Source organism: Manacus vitellinus, unplaced genomic scaffold (assembly GCF_001715985.3).
Source record: "Manacus vitellinus isolate BGI_N305 unplaced genomic scaffold, ASM171598v3 scaffold_2_pilon, whole genome shotgun sequence".
NCBI classification, from domain to species: Eukaryota; Metazoa; Chordata; class Aves; order Passeriformes; family Pipridae; genus Manacus; species Manacus vitellinus.
Window position 1 is genome coordinate 553,140 of NW_021940208.1, and position 12,226 is coordinate 565,365.

Here is a 12,226-nt window from a genome sequence, read left to right on the forward strand (position 1 = left end):
AGAAAGTGTTAAATCAGCGCCTTCCTATGCATCCATACAGTTTTTCAGTGTACTTTGTAAGAGGAAGCACATTTTTCTAGCCATTAAGAAAAACAGACTAGATTTAAAAAATTGTTTCAGTCCTCTGACTCATTTATGCAAAGATCAGTAAAAATGCATTAAAAGGAGGTTCATGGTGTGACTACCCGACAAAAAAAAAAAAAAAAAAAAAAGTGTGGTAAATTACAGTAGAGGCCCAATGCTCTCCCTGTGTTTTGTTCAGGCAGCATGCTTGGCATAACTATACATGAATTCTCTAGTTCAAACATAAAAGAGCAGGAGCAGAATGAGCTGAATTTGGAATTGTAACCCTAAAAGCCAAATGTCAGCTTTTGTCAATCCACATCAGAAAGTTTCTGCCATTTCCACATGGTTGCAGGTTGTTGGGTTTTTTTTTTGGTATGAGCTTTCCCAGTTTCCCAGTATTACAGTTTTGGCAACGATAAAAGAAAAATAAATATGAATAAAAACATAACCAAAACCTCTTCAATTACAGCTTTGGATTTTAACCAACTGCACCACTGCAGAGTGCACACAAGAAGATCTCGTGGGTTTTCACGGTCATTACATGCACTTCCAGCAGGGAATGAGCTGACCTTTACAAGGGAAGGTTCCCTAGGAATTCTGCATACTAACCATGTTACTGAGGGCTGTGCTGCTCTGAAGAGCACTGGTGCATACCATTGTGCTCCCTGGAAGATTCCCTTTTGCCACAAACGATGGGGTGGATACAACAGGAGATTTTACCAGCTGCCGGATGAAAGATGAGCGCTAATCAGCTCTGCTGACAACAACCAATAAAAATGGAAGGGAAGCAAAGGATACCTCCCTTTTTAACAATTCAACAACTCTGTTTGTAAGCATGTGTTAAGTTGTGGATCCTTTAAGAGAATTGCCTCCTTTTTTTTCATACTTGGGCAGAAAACCAAGAATTAAATCTGACCTTTTCACAAAAATTAAACTGAGAGAGAGATGAAAGCTACAAGTTTGTATCCTTCTCAGACAAGAATTTCATTGGATTTACTGCAACTGCAGGCCCAAGTAAAACAAGCAGGATTTGGCCTGTAAACTTTCATTCCAGCTGCCAGAGCAAAATTTCTAATTGATTAGTACAAAATAAATTCAAAGCAACACTGTGTTGCTATGGAACCTGAGCAAGTAGAAAAAGTTTCTTTGCAGTATGTGCTGTTTCTCCTTCAAAAATAAAAAACAGAAGGACTAGATAACACATTCATTATGCAGAGTCTTGCAGTTTGGAAGCTAACTCAAAGAAAAACAAAACAGATTCCAAGTATGGGCCCCTTGGCATCAATTTGTAACAATCTTATATATCTGCTTGCAGTGAACAGTCAAAACTATGTTCTTTGGACTTGAGGCAGGAATAATAGACATTGTATGTCACTGTATGACTGTATGTTGCTTGCACATATTTAGAGGAAAACAGAACAGAACCTTCTATTTTATCTATGTGCCAGTACTTCAGACTAAAATTAAAAAAAAGATCAGGGGAAGATATGGTGCAGTCTCTGTAATTTATGAAAGTACTTAGGAAACACAAACTTTAGAAATAGGTTAGTACAAAGAATCTGTTTCCCAGCTTAACCAAGGCATTATGCAATATTCAGGTATCTGCTTTAAATATAGGGAAGAGACAACCAGAGCAGATCCTAAACAGTTAGGGGAAAGTAAGACAAACAGTAAACATGCCTTCATTTTATAGTGCACATTTGGCCGTAATATTTCAGAATTGCTAGAATTGCTCTGTCTCTCACAGGATTTGGCCTTCAGAGATCAAGAGCTGATTTAAAACGGGTGTATTCATGCCAGTGTGAATAGAAGAGCTGCCAAAAATACAGAACATTCAAGGAGATACTTTTAAAGAAGGTCAGTAAATTGTTTCATGGACTATATTCAGTGGATTATACTCATATGTTTATAATTTGTTCCCAAAGAGGTGAAAAAGAGTAGATATACAAACGCTGACTTTTCACAGAACTGAAATGACAAAGCAACAGGATTTAATAGCATTCAATATACACAGAATGGTACTATCTGCAATAAATAAATCAGTAATATCAGCTTTTTTCCCCTAATAACTTCCATCAAGCTTCATTCAAGAACCTTTAAGGGCTTTACAAGCAATGGGTATGTAAACTTTGAAATACTGTTTCAGATCTGTTGGGATCTGTTGTCAGATTGGCTTCTACAATGGTCAGAGGGCTGGAACACTTCTCCTATAAAGACCGGCTGAGAGAGTTCTGGCTGTTAAGCAGGGAGAAGGCTCTGCAGAGACTTTCTAGCAGCCTTCCAGTCCTTAAAGGAGACTTTTAGAAAAGAGGGATGACGACTTTTTACACAAGCAGATAGTGATAGGACAAGAGGGAACAGTCTTAAACTAAAGGGGAGCAATTTAGATTGGATACTGGGAAGAAATTCTTTGCTGTGTGGGTGGTGAGGCATTGGCACTGGTTTCTCAGAGAAGCTGTGACTGCCCCATCCCTGGACATAGTCAAGGCGAGGTTGGATGGGGCTTTGAGCAACCTGGTCTAGTGGAAGGTCACCCTGTGGGGCATTGAAACTAGATGATCTTTAAAGTCCCTTCCAACCCAAATCATTCTATGATTCTATGAATTAGATTTTCTAGGAAGCAGACTTACACTTTTGACAGATAAGGAAACTGAAGCACAGAGATGTGTAACAATTTGACTCAAAATTCTGTCATTTCTTGCACACTGTATCTCTAGCCACTGAAATAGTCTAAAAGGCTGTTTGTGACATTCAAAGTATTTTAAATTAGCAAAATTCCCACCAGAAAGGAACGACGGGTGTGGGCAGAAGTACTGTCATTGTGATTTCCTCAGTTCAACAACTGCAGTAGTTCTTGCATAAGAACTTTTGCATTGTCATATCACTGACAATGCCTAGCCTTTGTACTACCTCAAAATAGGAAAGTTTCTAGGATGATACTGTGGCACCAATGTTGGTAAGCACCATTACAAACAAAAGACATCTCAATATAGCTCTGGCCTTTAAAACATGGCTGTGCGCTGTGGGTTCACGTGAAGGCTGTGTAAATGATAGCAGAATGTATTCTGTAGTGTGCTGGCTGGGTGTATTATCCTGTCAAAGGAAAGAGAGTGTAAACAAATGAAGTTTTTTTTATGTCTTCCCCTCACTTTGCACAGGAGTTTTGAGTGATTTTTATTGACATCGAAACAAAATCTTATTGATCAATATTAAAACTGTAGCAAGCCTTGTGCTGGAGAAAACCATGACCTGCCTAAACAATGCTTAAGTACCTCTGTCTGATAAAAGAAATAAATTAATAAATTAGTCTAAAACTCAGGCAGTTTCATCTCATACCATATCTGACTGCTTAAAACCCCACAAACATGAAGCGGTCCTGTAGAGCTGAGATCTTGTGTGAGAGCTGTATTTGCAAAGTGGCAAGCACAGTGGGCACCAGGACATCTGTGGATTGCTGACACACGGGATGAGGTGGAAAGGGCAGTGCCCTGCCTGCACAGCAGTGTTCGGTTCCCTGCAGAATATAAAAGGCAGTAATTTGCTCCACTAGTATTTCAGGGCATCAGAGATCCTGCTGGATTGAGGAGGGGAGTGGGAGAATATCTGCCATTTTTCTTTTCAAGGTGAAGGGGAATGTAAATGAAGATGAGCCCTGGTTGTCATATGCTAGAACACTGGTTTAGCATCCACTCCCTCAGAGGTGGAGAAAGAAAGAATTTTCCTAAGGGACAAAGAGCATCCATGCCTTGCTCATGGCAGCATATCAAGCCTTTCCAGTGGACAGCAAAATACACACCCCTGGAAAAAAAGCAAGCTGAACTAGTTATCTGGAAAAACGTGTCAGTGAATCATAGGAGTAAGGAATTGTTGCACAGATTTATTACTGCTCTTTAACAATAGGTGGTCACAACATTCTTAGTTCAACAGGGAATATATATCTTGTGTTTAGAATTGATTAAAAAAGCAGTCTTAGAAAACTACTCTTAGTTATTTATATGTCTTGAATTTCCACCTGCACTTATGTTTATTTTATTTAATTTAATTTTGTGGTTTTGATTTATAGTTATAAAGCCAGAGGGAAAAATGAATGAAACAAAGGGGACAAATGAATATCATCTTAACAGGAAAAACCTGGGCAGCTGCCACGTCACCAAAATTAAGAAATGAGTAGTTGTGCTTTGAAAATGAGAAATAATCATATGCCCTGTATGAAAACTGGCATATTGGGGAAAAAAGGGCCATGTGAGGTTAAGAAGGACTGAATAAATTCACCTGGGCTGAAGTGGACTATGAAGAACACATGTTACATGGACTTCACCTGCCTTGTGAGTGATTTATGCTACTCTTCCACAATGTGTTTTTTTCCTCCCCTATGCTGTGAAGTTAGGCAATGTTTTTCTTTCTCCATTTACTAGGATAGTGCATTTCCTATCAAGGCAGTTCACAAAGTCACTGTTTGCAGAGACTCGTGAACATTCTGTCAAGGGCAGCCCTTGAGCAGGCCCTGCTTTGGGTGGAAAACATCTAGAACGGCAGTAGCTCTGTAAGGAATGATGCGATGCTGGGATATATAAAAGCACATTGGCTGAATGCCTGTTATCTGCCTCTGTCCCAGCACAGATCATGGACTGAGCATTTGGGCCTTATCCAATTATTCCCAAATGAAGCAGAAGGTAGAAAGGGACAAGAAACAGCGCAGACCTCAGATCTCCTTTCCCCCAGCTCCTGAGGTTACTAACCTGACCCAAAACAGCAGAAAACAATTATCCATTGAGCAAGATGGAGAGGAGCAGTGAGGAAATTGTTCCCTTCTGAAATGCAGTTCCTCAGGGGCTTGGGGTGCTCTGGAGCAGCACAGCCGCACTTATAATTTTTTGCCAACAGAAGAAAATAATACGGCAGATTTTCAGAAAATTACACGGGCAATTGCCCGAGCCGGATACTCAGCTTGCTCATTTGTAGGCACAACAGTAGAAACAGATTGTGTAAATTAGCTACACGATTTTCTACAACATCCATCTCCAAGGCTGAAATCGTGCTGTTATTTAAAAGCACAAACAGGTAATGTAATTTCCAAGTATGTGGGAGATTTCTTGTATCTCTTTCAAAATCAAAGAAATAAGGATCAAGAAAGAAAGACTTTCTCCTGATAGAGACAGTATAAACAATCCTAATCACCACAGAATATTTATATCATGCCTTGTGAAATATTTATGCAAGTAATTCACATCATCTAAAGTTTTAAGAAGAATGCAAGCCCCTAATTGTGGATCAGCATTACAAAAGCTTCTGCAGCTTTACTCAAATCCAACTTGTAAAAGAATAATGTAATTAGTGGGCAGTCTGATGAGCTGCCCATGAAGTGGCCTCTCTCAGTCTGACTCTAATGCTCTATCTGATCCAAAACACCCAACATAAAGTATGGGGTTATCTGCAAATGATTACATGCAAATCTCCTAAAAGGTCCGTTTCCCTGTATTTGAACACCAAACTGTAGGCTTTACAGAAATTGCTTTCTCTAAGCTTAATGTTAACCAAAAGGTTTACAACAGCCTTGCAAAACTTTTCCTGATAGGCTTGTTCAAGGCAAAGAACCTTGTCATGCTCCTGTTACCCCAGCAGGGAAGAATTATTAAACATGGGCCACTGCAAGGTTTTTTCACCTCCTCCAGCAAATAAAATTTACACAAATACCTCTTATGGTGGTTGGCAATGATTTTCTAAAATTAACTTTTAAGTAATGCCAGAGGAGACAAAAGCATAGAGTGCTAGAAACCAACCAAAATTGCATGACGTTAGAGCCCACCTACCAGGGAGCAAAACTAATTCATCCTACAGCCAAAGCACCACAAACCAACAAGTTTACCTCATGATCAGCAACACACTCTGTGGCTGTCCTGGCCACTGGTGATGGGTTCTAGCACACCTTGTATGTAAAACAGTACCTGACAAGTAACTATGCTATTAAGGAATAAAGTGTGTTTTTCCACCTGTTAACTAGATAAGGAATGAAGGTTGCAGCTGTTAATAGAAATACGGGAATTGTTTGGGGAAACAGAGGGGTAATATGTCACTGTTCAGCATAGTCACAGTAGGGTCTGCCTGCAGTCAGGGAAAATACAGCCTTATCTTCCAGAGGAGACTTATTCTGTCTCCAGTTTGAGTTGGAGTGTCTCATTTGTCTTCACTGACTATACAGGGAGCCTTGGGTGATCTTTACTTGTGCATAAGTGAAAGTGGCATGAACCTTGGGTTTAATGTCTAGAACTTGCCTGAAGGTAAGGTAATCTCACTGAGATGTTTTTTTCAGTGGATATTTTGGTTTGCTCTGTAATAGCTAATCCGTAATTGCCCCATCATATGTGCAGACTTAGCACTTCCCTTCCAAGCTCATAGACAAAGGTACTGTGTAGCAATGGAAGTGGAGACTGAACACACAGGCAGCTGAAGATAAAGGATTCACAGAAGAACTCTGAAGAAATATTATTTTATGCTTCTCCTGGAGAGAAACATAGTCTGCCTGAGTAAGTACATTCCAAGGAAAACATATGACTGCAGATCTCTGGAGTATGACAAAAGGGTAGGAAAGATATACTGCAGTAAGAACTCTACCTGCCTATCCATAAGTGCTCTTGTGAGGAAATTTGGAGTGAAAAGAATGTTGCCTTGATACAAAGATTGCATCTGCTTTTATTATTGTTAAAATTACTGTTGACTCTGGATTTCTATGCTGCATAAAATTAATGAACTTGTTCAGCCTCTTACACTTACTAGGGCAGTTTCCTCCTGATCTCAGCCTTTATCCCCATGAGGGTTGGATGCTTGCATACTTAAAATTGTATGGGAGTTGTTTGCCAGTAACTGTTATTTTTATATCCTAGTCAAACTCCCTTAATTTTGGGAGGACCTTTTTTTCCAATGCATGATTTCAAACAAAGCAAACAGCCTCTGTGCAACATCTAAGAGTCACAGTTCAGAAGATCATTTTCTTTCTTCAGCTGAGAAAAGAGATCAAGGCAATTTTAGTACTAAAAACCACTTCATAGATCAGCTTCTAAAGGGATCTGATTAAGAAGAAAGGTTATTTTCCATCTCCCTGTCTGTGAGCTAGCCCTGAGGCTCTGGACTTGAAGACAGTAGAAAGCGCAAGGCTCCTGTGGAAGCAGAAGCAGAATGGCTGCACCAAAATGCTACTGAGACTCAGTTCACGTGCTCTAGACACAAGCAGCAGAGCCCGGTGCTGCGCTAGAGGGGCCGCACAGCACTGTGCTGCCCTGTGCCAGCCTGCAGCACACCTACAGCTGGATCTAATTCCTTTCTGGCTTACTCTGAGAGAGGCCCACTGTGTAGCCTGGGTAAGAACTCTTCAGACCTGTCTGATCTGATCCTTATGCACTGGATTCTCATTTGTCATCCACCTCCTGCCCCATGTGCATTTGAATCTTGCACATACACTATGACTGGCACAGCTCATTAAAAACAAGACCCATCCTGCATCTCCCAGTATTTTCAGTCAGTTTTGTCTATTTATTCTGCAGACTTTTCAAGGCATGGACTACTTCGCCTTGTGTGCATGTAAAGCAGGCAAAACTGCAGGACTTTGATCTTGTGTTTGGTCATTAGGTGTTCTTGCAATGCAAGATGTAAGAGTAGGGAAGTTTGTGCTCGAGTAGCTGTAATTATTGCGGAGGAGAGCTGTGCTCAATGTTCTGTAGGCAGTGAGAGGCTGAGAGTGTCCCTTTGCTACAATCTGCAGTCAAGACAAGTGTTGCATTTCCAGGGAGGTCAGAGTAGAGAGCACACACTTACTGAAAAAGATGCAAAGAAGATGTGCATCCCTCATTGCTCTAATCCAAACTTTCTCCTTATAAACCTGCACTTCAGCTTTGTTTTCCCAGAAACCTTCCTGAATTCTTGGTGAGACAAAGAGCCAAAATACAGTAGGTGTAGGTGATGCTCTTCCCTCCTGGGAAAAATTGCCATTTCATGGAATTGCCCAAGAAGGCAATGCAGGAATATGACAATACTGAGCCAGAAAAGTTGGTGTTGGACCAAAAATTGTGATCTGCTTTACATTTGTTTCAGGCTTAGAACAACATTAGAAAGTAAAGACCAACAGCCATGCACAAGAAGAAAGAAATGGATAGAGACAATTTTTCAGGTTATTGAATGACACTTTCAGTCTCAAAAAAAAATGGGAATCATCTTTTTTCCTCCAAAATTACTCTATGTTTCTCAGCAGGCAACAGAACAACTTGCAGTGCCATAGCAAAACTTTTTTTCTCCAAAGCCTTGATTAATATCTTTAAAGCTGCAATCTTAGTACCTTAATCATTGCTTTACTGACTTCTACCTTGCAAGTAAAAAATTTTTACTTTGACTTTTGTTCAGTTCCCTGCTCAGTGAAAAAATATGAATTTTTTTCAAGTCACTATAGAGAGATTGATCCCAAATAAGAGAGATTTTCTGGATAGAGGGAGGGTAATGATAATTCAAGACACATTGCAGGCACATGAGAATTGTTTATGAGAAAATGTTTAAAAATCCCAGTAGTTCAGAGAAGGGTGGGCTATAAGCAGCAGAGCTAAATACAGGGAAGAAGTATACCTGGTGTCATTCACTGAACAGTCTCTCTGTCTCTCATTTCTCCCAGCCTTTGTCTGGTTTTTTTGAGTGATGGTTAAAGGAATTGGTTATCTTCAAGAAAAAAAGCTCTTTTAAAAAGATGAGAGCCATATAAGAAAATAATTCAGTGATTGGAAATATGGCACCTTAACCCATGTGAAAGTGTGATACAGGTTTTGCCAGAATAGAACACACTGCTGGTCCACCTGACTTACTATCCCTTCCCCACCACTAGCTGATTCCAGCAACACAGTGCTCTCATAAAACAGTTAATTACACCCAATGGTATAAGGGGAAACTCTTTCTAATACTGCATAGTAACCAAAGCTATGCAAGGAAGCAAGATGGCTAATAGACCTTATTTTTTCCTGACTGTTGAAACAGTATGTGCTACGTGTATTCCAACTCATTGGTAATTATTTTTCTCAGGTGTTTGCCCCAGAACTAACACGTAACAGGTAGCTTTGCATGCTAGTGATGAAATATCCCCTGCTTTTCTTTTTTAGATGTAATAGTTTTAATCATGGTAAAATGCTAATGGGAGAAGAGAATCCAAATGTTTTGGGTGACAAAGAGCCCTTACTGGTTATCTTGTCCATCTCTAAGGTAGTTATTCACTGTAGCATAGAAGTCCCTTCTATAACAAGTTTAATTTTAAATTCCTGATCAATTAGTCTGGGCAGCCTGTTCCAGGGTTCTGGAGGTCCAACTACGCCCACTCTTAGATGTGCTTCTGTTATACTGCACTGAACACTCTTGAGTAGGCTAGTGAGCAGACTCAGGAACGTAGTGGTCTCTTTTATCTCTAAATTTGATGATTACCTGCCTCACCTCTTTGACAGGCTTGACCTTCTGTACACTACTCAGTAGTTTATACAGCTATTTTCTTTCTTATGATTCTTTTTGAACTAAAGACCCTGATCTGCAAGCACCATGCAGACCCAGCTGCCTTTCATCAGTACACATATGTGTCGGCCAAATGCCTACAAGTGGAGAAGCTCTGACTATACAGTCCTTGAAGCACTTCTGCAGACATTACAGCAGTTCCACCACACTTTAATGAGCAACTCTGGCTTCAGTTTTGTCCTAATTTTTACCTTTTGTGTATCTGCACGCACGCTCATATGAGCTATGTTTTCCTCATACTCTTTTAAATTTTGATTGAGCAGCACTTACATGCACAGAAAAGAGGCTCTTTTTTCTCCTGGAAAATAACCCCCCCCCAAAAAAAACAAGCATGAAAAATAAACCCTTGAAAAATCTGTAAGTGGAAAAAGCTGTTCAAAATGTATGACCTTTTTATTTTATATATGATAAGTTGCCTTCAGTTCATAAAGTGTTAAAAATCAAAGGAGAAAGCAAAATCAATGCAAGTGATTCTGGGGAGATTTCAGAAGTCTCAAAAGGTCAGCAAACTTGATCACTTCTAGGAGCTGTCCAGTTGCATAGGTTTCTGTGCTTAAGTGTCTTGCTACTTAACCTGCTGGTTCCCTGATTTTTTAACATTAAAAAGAGTTATCTATATATACAGAGAGAAGCACCTCTGTTGCCCAACCTTGATGAGATAAAGAGCCCCCTTAAATCCTCAAAAGGCTTAAAAGTAGCTAATACCACCCAAATTGAGTGGAGCCTGGAATCAAGGTTTCCCACTTCTTGAGGAAAGGCTCCAACTCCTAAATTATTTCAGAACACATCAGTGTTATAATCACACACCCATCATCAGAAGATGACCTCAAAGACTGGCATTCAAACACTTCCTATTATTTCCACTGGAGGACTTAAAGGGATTCATGTAGCAACACAGATGTGAGACACCCAAGCTTCTTATGCCATCAGGGTGGGAAGGGATTCCCTATGATAGATTGACTCTACTTATCTTCAAGGCCATCTGTGTCCTTCCACTTCCACCTCCACACACAATGTACAAAAACCAGAATTTGGATGGCTTTTCCGTATAGACTGGATTTCTCTCAAAGTATTTGGGACCAAATGTCCCAAATTTCTTCAGGTTTCTTAGACTCCTAAGTTACATGTGATTGAGTATGCATAAAAGCCACAATTTGCAGACCTTAGTCCTCAGAGTAAAGAACCAAAATTTATCTTTCCTTCCTTAAAATGAAATGCTGAAATCATCAAGTGTTTTGGCCCTGACAGAGAGCACATCAGGTTTTTTGGGTTATGTTGGAGCTTGATTTTTTCATAGGTGCAGAGAACCCAGATCTTGTGGTGAAGACAGTAAGTGGATTTTGATATGTTTCTTTATATAATCAAACAAAGTTATATCTAAGAGGCAATGCTTGAAATTGTTAACTGACATAATAATAAACATGAGTTATTTTCAAATATATTTTAAACTATCAGAAGTCATCAGCACACAGACTTTGTACAGAAAGAATGAGTTGTATTTTTAGTGTTCTTGCCTGAAAAAAGCTACTGTCAATCCCTGTGCCTTTGGGCCTAAACTAACCCACCACACGCCCATGGGAAAACAACATACATTTGGAGATGCTTTAAGAAAAACAAAAGCTCATTGCTTCCTGTCATAGGCTCAGTGTGTACAGAAGCTACAGTGAAACTCATTTACATTTGAATTCTAGCCATGGATAGGTAAAGGTGCTGCTGACAGGTGCTGTGTCTGAAGGTTCCTGAAGGCATTCCTTATCTAAGGCTATTTCAAAAGCAGTTCTGGTTGGATCTGTCTGCTGGTCCACAATAACTGTGCTGCCTTATGGTTTTTCTTTCTTTCTTTTCTTTCCCCTTTACAATTTCTTATATGCTGAAGCTGATGCAAGGATAAATGTGAAAAGGCATGACATTTCCTTTTTGTTAGATGCTTGTGATTTCATTATGCGTGTCCCTGAAGGTGGCTTAACCAGCACCTGGTGCTATTTGAGTATTCTGGTCTTCCAGTCAATGAAAGAGTCTCTGGAATCAGGGAGCAATAAAGCTACTTCATAATCAAAGTAGTCATTCTGGTGTGAACATTAGAGGTTCTTTCACTCACACACACACACACGCACACACACAAACAGGGAGAAAAGGATTTGATAGCCATTATTCTGTGCCATTTACCCTGCAAAAATATATACACTCATACAAGCTCTGTTATAAAGTCTCAGCAATTTCTTTAAACTTGCACTTAGCTGGGAAGTCTGCTCTTTCTGTTTCATATTTGAAGAAAGCTTGTCTACTTTTTCCAAGTATATCACTTCTAATAAAAGATACTACCTGTGCCTGTGTTTTCTTGACTAACTTGTCAGATTATCACACCTACAAAAAGATGCCACTAGGCTGATATTTCAAGGTCTCAAATGACATACAGATGTTTGCTGGCTCATTTTGAGAAACAGCTTTCTACTACAACATAGGTTTTATAACTGTATTGGTGACACTTATAATCATTTAAAGCTCTTCTGGTAGTAAAGCACCAAACGGATTTCTCTACATCATCCTAGTTTTGGTGGGGAACATTCACATCCAATAATAAAAAGATGTGAAAACCTGATGTGAATTACATGGAATAAACCTATTATTT

The 12,226-nt window shown here is 39.6% G+C and overlaps 1 protein-coding gene and 1 long non-coding RNA gene across 2 annotated transcripts in view; one reads left to right on the forward strand and one right to left on the reverse strand.

Moving 5' to 3' along the window:
- The window catches only part of TENM4 (teneurin transmembrane protein 4), a 349,236-nt gene that overhangs the window by 266,709 nt on the left and 70,301 nt on the right, over positions 1 to 12,226 (reverse strand). The gene's annotated exons all lie outside the window — the stretch shown is intronic.
- The window catches only part of LOC108639449, a 38,594-nt gene that overhangs the window by 1,943 nt on the left and 24,425 nt on the right, over positions 1 to 12,226 (forward strand). Inside the window, exon 2 of the long non-coding RNA XR_001920509.2 lies at positions 1,814 to 1,923. This is a non-coding gene — a long non-coding RNA (uncharacterized LOC108639449). The remainder of the gene's footprint in view (positions 1 to 1,813; positions 1,924 to 12,226) is intronic.